This window comes from Ambystoma mexicanum, chromosome 7p, assembly GCF_040938575.1.
Source record: "Ambystoma mexicanum isolate Mex_15411 chromosome 7p, UKY_AmexF1_1, whole genome shotgun sequence".
Lineage (NCBI taxonomy): Eukaryota > Metazoa > Chordata > Amphibia > Caudata > Ambystomatidae > Ambystoma > Ambystoma mexicanum.
The window spans coordinates 826,923,741-826,940,329 of NC_090939.1; positions in this window are offsets into that span (position 1 = coordinate 826,923,741).

The window sequence follows — 16,589 nt, forward strand, 5'->3', positions numbered from 1 at the left end:
TGTGTCTATATTTCCTATCTCAATGGCATGCTGTTCTGGATGTTTGTGTCAGGCCCGGTTCCAGGAAATTTTATCTGGGTGGGCCAGGGTTTTGGTCAGGGGGGCCCATATTCCATTGGGTGTGGGTTTAGGAGTACCCTCAGCAAAATGCTGGTGTTTATCCTGATTTCACGGATCCGTGATCCAGCAAAAAATTGTCTTCAAAAGAGAAGCAAGGAAAATAGTGTTGCAGCATCAATCTACCTATCTTCCCTTCCCATCTGCTCTCCCCTTTCTGTTATATCTGATCTTCCTTCACCTTTCACCTTCCTTTAGCTGCCCTAACCACAGTTTTTATTTACCTCACCTCCCGCCTATTCACACCAGCACCCAGCATGCCTTTCCTGGACTGGCTTGGGAGAATTGAGGGTGATGCCTCCGCCTCCGCCTCCTCCTCCTCTGAGAGGGCTGAGCAGTGAGGCCCCAGTCTTTTTACCATCTCAGATGGTGTCCGCCCAACAATACCTTTCGGAGCACTGTAGCTACTCACAGCAGGCCCCAGAGGAGATGGTTGTGGTCCCTCCATCTTGTTGTGAAAGATAGACCCCCACCCAGAATACTGAAGCAAGGACTAGGAGATTTTCATTCCTACAAAATTTTAAAAAATTTCAATATTCTTTAAATTTCAAGAACAGAATATACCATGTCCATTCAATACAGGTAGTCTTGTTGATCTTAACAATATTTTGAGCACAATATCATTTCCTCCAATAACATACACATGTATACAAACCTCTCTTCATGCACCCATTCCACAAACTCCTTCCCCCCATTCTTTCCAACTGAACCCATACAGTAGTCCCATTCTGAATGTCTCCCATCAATGGTTCATGTCAAAAATTACATTTGAAACAAAAAATGTTATTTTTGTTGTTGTTGCATCTGTGCAGCACATTTTAATTGCGTTGAGAGTGCAAGGGAGTGCTAGGTCTGTAAGGGCTGCATCAGGAAGCAGAGACTGCTGGTTGAGGGATTTGCGGCCTCCTGGTATTGCTCCTGGTGGGGCGTGCCCCTGTACATCATTGTCTGGTACATACTGTTTACATACTGGTTACAATATGGAATTGTCCATGATGATTCTTTGTTTGATGTGTTTACTTTGATTTGCTATTGACTGACACAATTGTGTTCAATAAATGTGGCCCGGATATTTTCAAAGTTAGATGTGTGTGTGTGTGTGTCCTAATGCCTGTGCTGCCCATCTATTTAACCACAAGTTAGGCTTTTTGGAATAGCTTATAATGCGAACTGAATCAGTTCTAGGGGCACCTAATTTTAACAGGTAAGGCATAGTGAAATTAAAAAATATGCCCAGGATCACACACTTTGGTGAAGTGGCCAAGCCATAATTTGAGCCTAGCCTGAAATTTAGATACGTGACCACACATTTTCCAAGCTCAAGTTGGTACAAATATGTGTTGAAGTTTGGCTTTGAATAACTAAAATAATACTAAATTGTATACAGATACTTTTTTTAAAAAATGCACAAGTCACATGATAAACCAACCTGACAATCTATTCATCATTGTAGAAACATGTTGATGAAAAGATTAAGGGGGGCATTTTGTTTTGAATCCTAAATTGCACAGATCAGAATTCTCCTGCTTGCCCATTTTTGCAAAAGGGGCCATTCATTAATTTTCATTGTTTCCAGCAAGTACTGGAAAAGTAAAGAGTAAAACACAGGCGAAAATCGCGTTTGCTATTACTTGTCTGGAAAAGTGTAAATTACTTGCACAATTAACGATTGGGGGAGCCATCCAAAATGGATTCCTTTGGACTCTCATGCTTTTTGCAGGTGTAAAGGTCGGGCAAGTCCCATAAGAACCTATTGGTTTTCCGCCAACGTAAAAATACATGCTGGTGGACTACCAATTGGATTTGGCAGGGGGAACTTGTTAAGTCCGATAGGCTCTCCAACTTCACCTGTCAAATTGTACAAAATCCTGCAGCTCATGAAAATTGAAGCTTCATGCATTTAGCGCTACTTCTTCCACTCCGCTTGACCTGGAACATGATCCTCTATGACTGTAGCTTTATTTTCCCCAACCTGAATGGATGCCTACAAGCTCCAGCATAGAAATTAATGAGAACTTTAAAAAATCTTATACAGACACAAAGTGAAATGAAATGCATGACAAGGTTATTGTTTCACAGATCTTGTTCTGTATCCCCTTACTTACTAATCACCCAACAATCACACTTAAATAGCTTCTTAAAATCCTATATAATTTTTTTTTTTAAGTGGTACAGCAACGGTCACTGCCTTTTCACCTTTTCTTATCTCTAATCACTACCTTTTGTAAATAATCTTCCTCTGAGACACCTTTAAAAGATAGGATCTCGCTGGTAGAGCCTGATAAGCCCTGGCTATTTGTATTTGATGGGAGAGAGTAGAGCAGTAGATGTACACATTTTATACTTTGCCTGCAACATTATAGAAAACGCTCTTCTTTTTTGTTATTGTACAGGTGTTCATGTTTCATTTCTGACACTGCCTAAACACCCAGCACCCAGGATTTACATCATACTTTCCAAACAAATCCCACAACACACATGACATATTCTGTTTGCATGCAAACTCTGTAAAGTTATTCAAACAGAATGAGGTTATCAAGTCAGTTTGAATCATGAAACGTTCTGTCAGAGTAGACTAGCCTTCCAAACAAAGATGCATTCTATTTAGGTCGGAGCCCCACTGGTAAGTATACATGAGAAGATCTGAAACTGGTCAATACTTGCCAACCTAGCCTCATCATTTTCAGGTAGGGCCTTGTTGGACCAGCTCAGTCAGTGAGGTGCAGCTTGATTCCCTAGTAGTAGCAAGCAAGACCCCCACATCTGGGCATATACACATTCACTGAGGGAGACAAACGGAATCCAAAATGCATTGGCAAAGCCAACGTCTTGGGCTTTTGATTGGGGATGGATAGGCATTTGCCAGGCACTGCCATAAGGGTACCACCTGGCCACAATATGGGAACAGCTGGGAAATGGTGCCAGTAACTGGGCATATGATGGCATTGCCTGGCAAATGTCTGCTAACACCTATACGCAAGCCAAAACTGCTGGCGTCATGATTGCTTGTTTAAGACAGGATTTCAGTGCAAGTCACAGAGCCATTGACAAATATATTGCTTATAAAATCAACTGGCTGAAGACGCATATTAAGAGAATATTACACCAGGAGCTCATTTACAGAGGTAATTAAACACTCAAAAGAATGCTTAGATATAACAGTGGCAGGCCCTATACAGCAAGACGTTTGGTGTTACTTTGTGATGGAGCTTGCTCAAAGAGTTCTAGAAAGGTTAGGTTTTTGGTGGTGAGGCATTGACATAGCCACGTCTAGTCATTAGGTGGGTAAATGACCTGACACACCCATAGGATGTGTGTTTCTCCTCACATTGTATTGCCATCCTATCTTTGTTCCACAGCATGCGTTCTGGTTGTACCTAATAGGTAAAAAGTCTCTGAATCAATTAGAACCACCGTCATTGCTCTGGCCAGCCTTCCATACCATTTGCATATCAGCCATGACTCGGTCACTAATGTCAGAAGCCCTTCTCAAACTGCTAGACCACAGGGCCTAAACATTCATATGGTTGCTTGTGTTCCAGTCCAGATGGAACACAGCCTAGCAATTGAGATTGAACTGCTCCTTTTGGTGGCAGCACCAAAAGTAATTTGATAATGGCTTGTCGCCTTCTCTAATTGCACTGACATACTACAGAATTATGGCATAGAATATTGCAAAGAGCAATGGTAGTGATAATGTTTAATTCAAAGCCTTGCATGTATCACTTTTTGAGTGCACTCTCTCCCCTCCAGAACTACATTTTTGTTACTACCAACCTTATCTTTTCACTTTTATACTCAAGTAGTTAATGCAGCAGAATATATATTTTGAATGTCATTTGTAAGGGCCCCCATTTAGTTGACGCACCTTCTGCAGAAATCTGTGTTCAAGGAACTTTACCTGTCATTTATTGTTTGATATAGTAAGCCATGTTATTAAGCATGATGTGAAAAACCACTATATTACCACAAAAAATAGATATGAAATTACAGAAACCAAAATTGTGATTTTAGGTTTGAGAAAATAGTTGTAGGCAGCCTTCTTGAATAAGTGTGCTACTTCACTTAGAGGTATGAAGGGCCGCCATATCCCTGTTCATTTGTACTTTCATGGCGTGGGGCATAAATCATTGTCTAGGGCAAGAAAACAAATCCTGGCCAGGCCTCCTGCAATTCAGCCTCTCAGAATGATGTCTCTGAGGTTGCTGCTGAATGTTAAGAGCGACACCCACCCCCCACTCCCTTGGTTACCAGTGCTGCATAACACCACTTACGTGGCCTCCTTTCTAGGGGGGGCCAGAGGCTGGCTCTGGGGGGGCCTGGTTTGTTTGCATATATGAGGTAACGAGTGCCCAGAGTACGGGATGCCGTGTGAGTGCACTGCTTTCCCTGTGCTACTCTAAATTCCTTAACACACAGTTATGAACCCTCCCAATAGTATGTATTTAGACAACCTTTGAAGCCTGAAATGTAGATCCACACAGCCTTGACATGTGGTCAACTTTGCACCAGACCTGCAGATTAACTGGCCTGCTGTTAAATCTCAGTTACCAGTTTAATGGTATCCACTACAGAGTATAATTTGCTTTCTGACTTTGAGAACATTCAGACATGTAATTGCTCATTTTACTATAACCAGTAAGATATCCATAGCTGATGAGATAGCTCAGTGGGTTGAACGCTCGCTGCTGCGATGTGTGTGTGATCTGCAGGTTTGAATCCTGGCAAAGACAACTCAGCCTTCCATCCTCCTGATGTCTATAAATGAGTAGCAACACAGTTTGGGGGATATTGTAGGTATATGTGTTCTATATAAAGTGCGTAAGCGCTATATAATAACACATCATTATCATTTGGCCTTGGACATCTGCTTGCATTCAAGGTAATTTTATAATATGGGGACTATACACACTGATATTAACGATACATATGGTAATTCATTCTTGTATGAAATGTATATCACATTACAGTGATATCGTAACCATACTTATTGTAAGTGTGCTTAGGAACAATGCTATGTGATGCCACTTCCTATTTTGTCAAGGGGTGAACGGTTGTGTTCCATTGCTGTCACTTCAGAGTGTGGTCAAATGACATCACTTCCTGTGATGTCATCAGAGGCCATGGGTCATGTGATGTCACTAGCGCTACCCCTGGCATTTTGGTGAAATGATGTCCCTGGGAGACGGACTGGGCTGCTTCCTGGCGGGCACGATCCGGTCAGAGAAAGGGGCACAACACATCACTGGGATTAAGGGACAAACTGATAACATACTAACCACACACAAAGGGATTAAGGGCGAGTTTCACCAATACTATAAAACCATATACGTTAATGTTGATAGGTGTACCGACGCAGACCAGACTTGCTATTTAGACGAGATTCCTCTCCAATCTCTACCTCCAGAAACACTGTCAATACTCTACTAGCCGCTCGCACTCGAAGTTATAGATGCAATAGTGGCTCTTCGGTCTGGTAAGGTCCTGGGCCCGGAAGGGATAGGAGTTGAACTATACAAGGAGCTCCGACAGATACTGGCACCCAAACTGCTGAGGGTCTGGGAAGAGTCCCTGCAGGCCGGTCAACTACCACCTATACTCTCTGAAGCTGTAATTACTGTACTGCTAAAACTGAACAGGCCACCGTCTGAAAAGGCCTAGTACAGACCATTTTCCTTGATCAATACTGACACAAACATGTTCGCCAAATCTTATCCATCCGCCTTCTGCCTTGCATGTCGGTGTTGATACATACGGACCAATCCGGATTTATCCCCAGACGCTCTACAGCATTTAATCTACGTAGACTCTTCTGCATTATATCCCAAATTAATCCAAAGGCCAGGGCTGTAGCAGCCTCACTCGATGCAGAAAAGGCCTTCAACCCTGTTTCTTGGCAGTTCCTCTTCACAGTCCTCCATCGGATGCAATTAGAGGATCACTTTATAGAATGTATACAATTATTATACATTAACCCCACAGCCAGAGTCTGCACCAACAATACACTTTCACCCACTGTACACATGGGACGCGGTATTAGCCCCACTGCTCTTTGCACTGACCATTGAGCCCCTTGCCAGTATAACGCAAGATAAACATAGACACAGGGGTCTCCACATAGCGGAACCACCACAGATTATATGCTGACGACACACTGTTATATATCCACAACCCGGTACAGCATATGAGTCAAGTGATGGAGGAGGTCCGTAAATTTACAACACATTCCGGATACCGAATCAATGAAGCAGAATCGGAACTATTCCCACTCACCGATGCTAGACACATCCGATAGACTTTATGGAATTCAGATGGGTCCGACATAAAATTCAATACCTGGGCATAGTGATCTCTCGATCACACCGCTCCCTGCTCGCTGATAATCATGGGACTTAGCTAGACACACTGGCAGCTACAACTATGGGCAAAGTTTTGTATGTCATTATACGGCAGACTCTCAATACTTAAAATGATAGTGGTTCCGAACCTACTGTATTATTATTGCAATATCCCAGTATGGCCGGATGTGCATTCTTTGATAAACTACGCTCCCTAGCAATCAAATACACATCGGTACAGGTGTTCCACAAATTAAATCGGAAGGAATGGTCGAAGCATTCGAACAAGGCGGCCTGGCGACGCCTGACTTTGAGCTCCATTATATTGTCTCACAGGCATAATGTGCACGCTACTGGTAATCTGCCTAGGGTACCCCAATATATCAAGCCCTGGAAACATATAGTGCTTCGCCCACAAACGTAGTCAATCCTACTGGTGGACCAGTATTCAGATTTATGCTCGTTCGACCCGGTCCACACAACAGTAAATGCCCAGTCGAGACTCTTTAAGAGACTAGGGGTGGCAACACCATACTGCGGATCGGTTCCTCTGTGGAACTGCCTAGGGCTCCCCCTAACGTATGACAAATCAAAAATATGTGGGACTCTACATGACCTGTTCCCCAACAGGACATTTGTTACACTTGAAGAATTCACAGGCAAGTTGGGCATCAAGCCAATCAGATCATTTCAATATTTTAGAATGAGGACAGCGTTCTGTGACTGATGGCCCTCGTTCCCCCAAGAACCAAACGTTTGCGAGCCAGTAGAAATGTTAGTGAGCAGCGGAGACCCCAGGAGACTTGCATCGAGATTGTACAAAGCATGCCAGTCCAATTAAACACCCATCAATGGAGCCAAAGGGAAATGGGAGAGGGATCTGGGAATAACAATATATGATTAGCAATGGCTACGCTGGTGCAGCTTGACAAGAGATGTCCCTAAATGCACAATTCAGGCTAATACAATTTGAAATACTCAATCAACTACACTACACACCTGCACTTATTTTGAGATTTGCACCAGAGGTCAGCGACGAATGCACAAAATGCGGCGTGGCAGCCGCGGGCTACCTACACATGTATTGGAATTGCCCACAGATTACCCAGTTCTGGCAAGCAGTGACCGATGCCCTATAGGACATTACTAAGATACCCCCTACACTCTCACCCCCTAAATACCTGCTAGGGGATATCGGGAAGGTAACAGTAAAACCCTGTAGTTTCTTCAATATAGGCTGTCTGATAACCAGAACATGCATATTGAAATATTGGAAATCCAGAATGATCCCCAGCGTTAGTGAATGGCTTAAGGAACTAATTTATGCTAACGAAAGGGAGGAAGGCTATATCTTATTGACTGTACCCAGGTGCAGACCAAAGGATATATGGGGCCCATTCCGAGAATACCTACAGAAAATGAATGACGAACAGTAAAATACGTTATGATGAAAATTAATGCTTTGATACTGGACTTTTGAAACTGTTTCAGAAAAACGGATGCCAATATACTACACTGTTGTAATTTACTTGTCTAAGTATATGTTTTTTTTTCCAAAAAGTGAACAGGCAAGAGGAAGGGAAGGCAGATTTCACAGGGACTGGACTGAATGGGGACCAATGTGCTGGCAACTGAAGGGAGCGTTGGAAGGCACTGAGCATCTGGCAACAGGCAGTTAAATATCTGCTGGTGTACCGTGCATGTCACCATGGTAAACACCACCACCAGGCCAATGGCGTGTGCCTGGTGTCTGTGGTGAGCATGGCATCCCCCAAATGGCCTGCAATGCTGTGCTGTGTGTACATTTGTCTCGGGACAGCACCCCCAGAAGGGGCAGAAGGACCAAGAGTGGACTGCCAGCGTGGGTAGACATGGCATGAAAAGCAAAGTGAACAGGATGCCGAGCAGCAGGCAAAACACATGCAAAAACTGCAATCACTCGCCAGACTCACATCACCATGTGTCCCAGCACCCATGCAGCTGGACCTGCTACCCTCATGCAACTCACCAATAAACGTCCTAGAGTGACAGCCTACCTCACAACAGTCACCCCATAACCAGTGCCCCCGATTGCCAAACAAAAACAGCAAGCATAGACTCACCAGCCTACCGTCACCCTGTGTCACCGCACCTGCTCACCTCAGTACAAGGCCAAAGAAAACACCCCACACAGTGCCAGACTCCATGCCACCAACGAGACCACAACATGTGCCCCGCTGAGTGCTGTTGACTTTCCTGCACAAGGTACCCACCTGTTTTGCATCCCACCTGACGGAACATTCTGAACTTGCAAAGACATGCATTGCATCAATGCAAAGAAACTGGACAGCCTTGACAACTCCTGTATGGAACAAGGAAATTGCCATGAACCACCCAGTGTCAATGTCCAGAAGTACAAATAACTGAGGGTGAGCAGTTGCACAACATTCCAACAGCAAAACTCATCAGCACTGATTACAAGCTCAGCACAACATGCACTCTGCAAACAGGTGTCTGCCGTGGGATGCAGGCACCCGTGGGGCCATTGATTGGAGGCATACATGTTCTGCAGAGTGGAGTAGAAGTAAAAGTGTGGTAGCTGATGTGAAGGAAGACAGAGGGCAAGAGGGAGACAGGACACAGAGTGATGAATGTGTAGCTGCAGAGTGTGGGCAAGAGGAGAAGACAGAAAGAAGCACTAGGAAAATAAAAAAAGCAGCATGGTCAGAGAGCTCGGAAGGGACATATATGGAAAAGTAGCACATGTTGGGGCGAGGAAGAACAAAAGTAGGTGAGGGAGAAGGGCATACTGGGAGACAAAGGCCCCCTGTGAAAGGGCAATCCACGTCTTCACATCACAGAAACAACATGCTCAAACCACAATGCCATATAAATGAGAAAGAGACTCATGTCCGTAACATCAACACAAATAAGTCCCTTCAACCACATCCCCATATCCTGCATCAATCACCAATTGGACACCACTGTAAATATATATATTTATTTTTCCTTTATTGTACATTTTTGGTTAAATACTACACCTTTAGCACTACATAAACAGTAAAACCGTACTATAAATGTACACAATCACAGTAATTTATAATAAATAAAACCCTACATCACTAAAATGCTCAGATAAAAGTTCAATATAAAATTCTACTAAAAGGATATTACACATTATTTCATATATTACAGAATAGTAATGTTTCTAAACCCAACAGGGCAGCCTTACAGACATGATGGGCAGTAGCAATAATTACTATAGATTTAGCCATAAAGATTGTGTTCCAAAATGGATCCGTTTTTATAAGTTCAATAGAGGTCACTAGTTTACCGTATCCTTTCTCATACATAGATACAGGTTTAGGGCATTGAGTCATGATGTGCCTTGCCTTTTCAATGTCTGCATGGCAAAGGCGACAGTATCTTAAGTCATAAGCAACATTATGCCAGGCCCCTATGCACTCCCAAGCAGACAACAAATTGAAACGCAGATAAAGAATACATCTTTTAAGAGCTCGGTCACTGTATTTAGTCAAATACGTGCAAGGAGTGTTTGGTGCAACGCTATGAGTTGAATATATCCTATACCTTCTCCTTGATGCAAGTACAGTCAGATTATTACATTTTGTCCCACTCTCTTGCTTCCTTCTGAAAAATGTGCTCTATATTTGGTCAATCGTGTGCATGTGCCATCGATATACCTAGATGCGTCAATAAAGTTTTTGCAGTGGATTCCAAATCCAGCATAAAACCATTACATTCTCTGTTAGGTTCTCGTGAAGCTAGGATTTTTACTAGACTGTTGGTATTACTTAATGGAGAATTTAATTTCAAATATAACAAGCTCGGTGGATCATCCAAAAAGTGGATATAGAGTAGGTTCCATATTCCACCCGTAGAGCCTCAACTGGAGTTGACTTTGGAAGGTTCATGATGGACCTAAGAACTCTGTCCTCAAATGTATACATCCAGTTAACATGCCTTAAAGGTAGAATCTTAACACAGTAGAATAGAGCAGGAATTATACTGTTTTGCAGATTGTCCGTAAACCTTCTACATTATGGCCACCAGTAGTAGTGACATAATGTTTAATAACAAGCCATTTCTTCCATATTTTTGATATTGCAATGTCTCTATAGAAATACATCCATGGATTCAACCTCAATGGAAAGCCCACATATGTATAGAAATGATCTACTTCAAGTAAGTCTTTGCTAACCTCCAATCGTAAGCTTGTTTGGTAGTCATAGAACCGGTTAAGCACGTGATTTGAGTTTTCTGCGTGTTAATTATCATATGATTTGTCTTTGCATAAGAGGCCAGGGCATTTATCGTCTGTTGGAGGCCCACCAGAGTTTGATCTGTAAATGGATAGAACAGCACCCAGCTGTTGACTCCCCCTCCAACAGACCACACACCCTGGATAAGACAGTCCCTTTGAGTGTGCAGGGATCATAGGGTGCACTGGCAACACCAACAAGGGACAACAGATGAACAGAAGCTGGGGGAGTGGACGATGTACTACATGCATGTGCCCACAATATACACATACACAGTGCTTTCACTCACAGTGAAAGCACTGTGTGATTCAAACAACAAGTAATGGAAACAAAGTCATGCACTACATGCAGGTAGCGAGAGCATACAGAAAACAAGTGACTTGATTGGGGAACACAGGTTCAGTCTGTCAGGGGTACACATGCGCCAAGCTGTGCAACTCTAGATGCACCAAGTATGCCAAACCTGTACTGTGCAGTCAATGGTTCCCCTCATCAGTGGCACAGCCCCGGGGGCCCCATCCTTCCTGCACTTCTCCCCTCCCCCTTTCCCTTATCCCAGCCCTTCTGCCCTGATATGCCCCCTCTCCCTGCACTTATTGTCACTGCACTTGCTTGGTCTGAATGTCACATGGCTTAGTAGGACAATTTATTGTTGTTTCTCCCTTCCCACCTCATCCCCCTTTTTTTGTCTTGTGGCGCCTGGAAACACTTGTGCATAGGCACCATACAACTGTCCAATAAATAAAATAAACAAATAAAAATGTAGATACATGGCCAGATCTGCGTCACCAGAGGCAGGCCATGAAGGGGAACAGCAGAGGTTGTGTAGACCGGACAATGGACGTGTGTGTAAGATGCGGCATTGTAGCAGGGCAGGTCATGTGAGAGGATGTGGGTGTGGAGTGGTCGAAGAATACAGTGGACAGGGAGTACACCTGCAGGACACATGGGGCAAGGGATGAGAAGTGTGGCAGTAAGAAAACATCTGAACAGTATGTGAGGTAAGTGGGGATCAACCAAAAATCGGGCTCCAGATTCAGAATGTGGAAAATACTGCCAATGTCGCAAGTGGGATAAGAGCTGCACATTCCAATAATTTGGCTGACAGATGTGGAAGTGCATTCTGAAAACCATGCACCCACATGGATGTGCAAGGGCACATACACACACATGTATGTTGACATACACACATCTTCACTGACATTCACTGTGACCATATGAGCACACCCGCAGAAGGCAAATGTCCGATAGTGCATGCAAAGACCGTAGTGAGTAAAAATACAGATATGACATGATACAGTGCACATCCTTACCTGATAACAGAGCTGCCCTGATGTGATTCCCTCATCGCCTCCAACAGAAACTGTACCTCCACATTTGTGAATGGAGGGCCAGCGCCTGGCAGAGGGTATGGGGACTAAGGAGGTCAAGGGGTGCAGCCACCGGTTAAATCAGGATCAATGCAACAACATGAGACATTGAATGTTACCAGCCATAGTAGCAAATCATGCATACTGCACATATGTTCTACTATACCATCGACCCATTGTTATCCTGTTGTTTTGCAGTCAACACCACTGTGCATGGCTGCATCTTCAGTACTAGACTCATTACTCCCTTGAGAGGGCAACAGCACATCTCTCCAGGTCTCAAAACAAAAATGAAAACAGTCCATCTTGGACAGGTGAAAAAACAATATATGTCTCCAACTTGGATAGGGGTGTGAAAAAATAATAAAAATGTGTCCGACCCAATCCAGGCGGCAAATAAATAAATGGACCACACTGGTCATCCTGGACTGGGGGTAGAAAATGATCTTGGACCCTGTCTCTCCAGGAGGCACATGTCCACCACATGTGCAGGGCCCACAACAGCATTATTCAAGGGACCATGCCCGTTGCTGCGGTGCACTTGTTGGCTACCGGTCTGCAACCCTCCATTCAACATCAACCCCAGAAGCTGACACCAACTCATGGGAGGGAGGCCTTGCAGCCATAATCATCGCAGATGTGGGGCCTACCACTGACTGGCCTTGTGAAGCCAGCTACACCACCACAGACTCAACAGCCCCATCTGATCTAGCCATTGGGGCACTCACTGTCTCCCTCTGCAAGTCCTCCACTTCTGGTTCTGCATCCGAATCAGTCCAAAAAGGCTGGAGCACGACTGATAACGGCCTTTGGCACCTTTGGGTTTTCATGGCGAAGTACACCACGGCATCCACTGGTGGACTGCTGTACCACCTCCTGCTCTTCTTCCTCCTCCTCTGCATCATCACCTGCACATGGACAGAGATTGACAGTTTGAGGCATGCGTTTCCTGATGAACATGTGCCTCAAAGTGCAGACAGACACAAAATGGCAGGACACCCATGCATCAGACATTGTTACCTGGCACACTGTGAGTCACGGATGTATGGCATTTGCTAACATGCAGCACCACCCCACCCTGGTCCTGTCCATGCTGTTAGTGGACACATAGACGTACATAAGTGGCATATACAATGACAGATCTGCCATGCTACCAGCATTTCATCACACAACACAGGGACAAGTACTGCACACGGGGCATTGAATGGCGAAGGCCATCACATGGTATTAGTTAGCTCACGAATCCACAGATACTACCAAGAATGAAATATGACAGACAATACATGATTCATATTTTTTACTTGATAACCATGTCCTGTCGATTCCCCCATGAGGCATGCTTGACAGTGAGGAGGCTATGTCTGTGAATGCGAAACCCATTTGACATATCTGCCTACCACTCCAGCGTTTATACCAACACCAAATTTCGCCCCTACCTCTCTAACTTCTAAACCCCCACCAGGACTAGCCTGCATGCACAGATTATCCTCCAGACCTTACACAAACATCCCACAAACTAGACCTATACAAGGAACCTTAAGAAAAACAAGGTTATCTCCCGCACTAGGACTTTACCCTCCCACACCTCAACAATGATCGGGCCAACATTAAAGGACCCGTCACCTATACTAGCAAAGACAGTAGTCCACAAACCTTCACCAAATTAACTCACTACCATAGGAGAATGCAAAGCCCCACCCTGCTCCCCCCATCTACACAGACTACCCAACCTCGTAACCCCACACTAATCTCTGAATCACTAAAAGGGGCACTAATCAATGTTAGATCCCTAGGCACACACACCATTGACATACATGACCTGATACTTGAAAATGAGCTAGACTTGCAAGTAATAACTGAAATGTGGCTACACCCAGCCACAGGACCATTGCACGCACTAGCTATACCGCCAGACCACACAATACTTAGAGCAGATCGCCGAGAGACTGCCGGTGGCGTTGTTGCCATCATCTCCAAAACCACACTCCAGTTCAGGGAATGTAAAACCGAATCCCTACCAGGTTATGAACTCCTAGCACTCAAGCTAGCCTTAGACCCTAAAACAACCATCAACATCTTAATAATCTATAGAGCCCCCGGCTCCGCTAATAACCCAGAGATAGATTTTCCCCTGCTCATCTCTCCATTACTCAAACCAAACACCAAATGCATCCTCCTAGGGGATATCAACCTAGGGTTTGAAGATAATGCTGATCTCAAAGCCACAGCATTTCACAATGCCTTTCTAGAAATGCAATTCAAACAAATCGTTAATGCACCAACCCACTCCAAAGGGCGAACCCTTGATTGGATTCTAACCTTGAACACAATAGCTTCCATAGAAGAAATTATAGAAATGCCCTGGACCGACCACCTCCTGATCAGATTTAATATCATCACCAAGAGGGACCCCCCGCCCAGTGGCCATCCCTGCACCCATGACTATGATGAGAAATACGAGATTACTCACCTCTGAAAATCTCACCCCACTGCTCCACAAACTAATTAACAAACAACCTCCAGCAGGCCCCAATCCTGAGGAAATCTCTTTACACGATCACTCCTGCTTACAACTAGCAATTGATGAAATAGCACTGCTTAGATCTAAAAGACCCAAACAGAAACATAGCAATACATGGTTCAATCTTACACTTGTTGAACTCAGAAAGAAAAAAAGATCTCTAGAACACCTCCTCAGAAAAAACCCTACCAATAAGCTAAAAAAGAATTTCAAGCAATAGTTTAAGCTAACAAACAAGAAATATATATACAAAAAGCGAACTCTCTAAATGAGCGTATCACCAATGCCACCTCTAATAGTTGTCATGCCCTCCATCCGACCCACCAGTGATCCCAGTTCCCCCTTGGCCCGGATTCACCCCCCACTTACCCTCCGGGGCTCACTTTGGCAGTCCAGACCGGCTCGCACACAACTACAGCAGCAGCTTCACGCTACTACTCCACAGTCACGACTGCGACCATTTCTTCATTGGCAGCTGCCGTGGAGATTAAGCCATCAAAAGATCAGGTTTGCTTCTTTGCATTGTGCTGCTGGCGCTATCCGATCGCGTGACCTAAACTTGCGGTCACGTGACCGGAACTCGCGATCACGTGACCCAGATTCACGATCACGTGATCAGGAATCAAACGGTACTTAAGCAGTATAGTACTTCAGTACCGCGCTTCACAGCTGTTTTCTCGGAGACCCTGTTTGGCCTGCGTTTTGTCACCTTGTGTTTCGTTTGATCTTGGACCCGACTACCTCTTCTTGGAACTCTTTTGGATCACGTTATATCTGTGCTTTTTGGTTTGGACTGATACTCTTGGCTCTTGACCTCGGACCGTTGTCACGGACTTCTCTTTGGATCCCGCTCTTCATTGTTTCGTCAGCTTGGACTGCTACACTTGGCTCTAGACCCTGGATTGTTGTCACGGACTTCTTGTGGATTACCCCTCTCCAAAGAATCTAGAATACTGTATTAACTACGCCTCATCATCACCCTTACCTGCAATTCGGTTCAGTCCGGCTTACAGGTCTTCATCAGGTGGGGTCTGGTGTGCCTACCAGTAAGTGCCTCCTACCCGGGACCATTTGCCATCTTGAGCCCCGGAATCCCTTCTGCTACCAATTCCCGGTAAGATCCTTCCTGTTTATTGATTACCCGTGTTTTACCCTGCTTGCTTGGTACTTAACACTGCTTTCCTTTACAGCTTCCGTGGGGCTTCCAGTACTTCGCAGTCCCGGATTCTTCTCCACCTGTGGCCTCAAAGGTTGTATAGGGAGTGAATTTATCATTCTCCCTGTGCGGCACTTGGGGACGGAGGTCTCACATATCTGCACGACATTCAAGTTACAACAGTCTGTGAAGCCTTGTCGTGTCAGGTATGGAGGGTACCGCGGAGGACCCCATGGCTACTATAATCCAAGCAATCACGGTATTACGGGCCGATATGGTCGCTGCCAACACAGCAATCCACCAACGCCTTGATTTGTTGCAGAGTGCCCAACATCCCTTGCCTGCGGACCTGGAGCTTGGAGACGCCGCTCCGGTTCCTGTGCCACCTCCTCCTGCAACCCTGGCTTCGACTGCCTCCACGACCGTCCCCGTTGCTCTGCCATCTCCTTTTCCTTTGGCAGCCCCAGAAAGGTTCCATGGAGACCCCAGAAAGTTCAGGACTTTCCTTAATCAATGTAAATTACATTTTCTATGCCGGCCTCTTGCTTTCCCAGATCCCACCACTAAGGCGGCCTTTACCCTGTCACACCTAGCAGGTACAGCTGCGGCATGGGCAAACCCCCTATTATAAAATGACCACCCCGCTCTCTATGATTTCGACCAACTGGTATCAGAGATGTCACGAGTATTTGACACTAGGTATAAGGCGCAGTCTCATGATTTAGAGTTACTCGAGCTTACCCAGGGTAGGGGGTCCCCTCATTGATTACATCACCCGATTTAACCAACTGGCGGCCGAAACATCATGGCCAGAAAGTAAGAAGG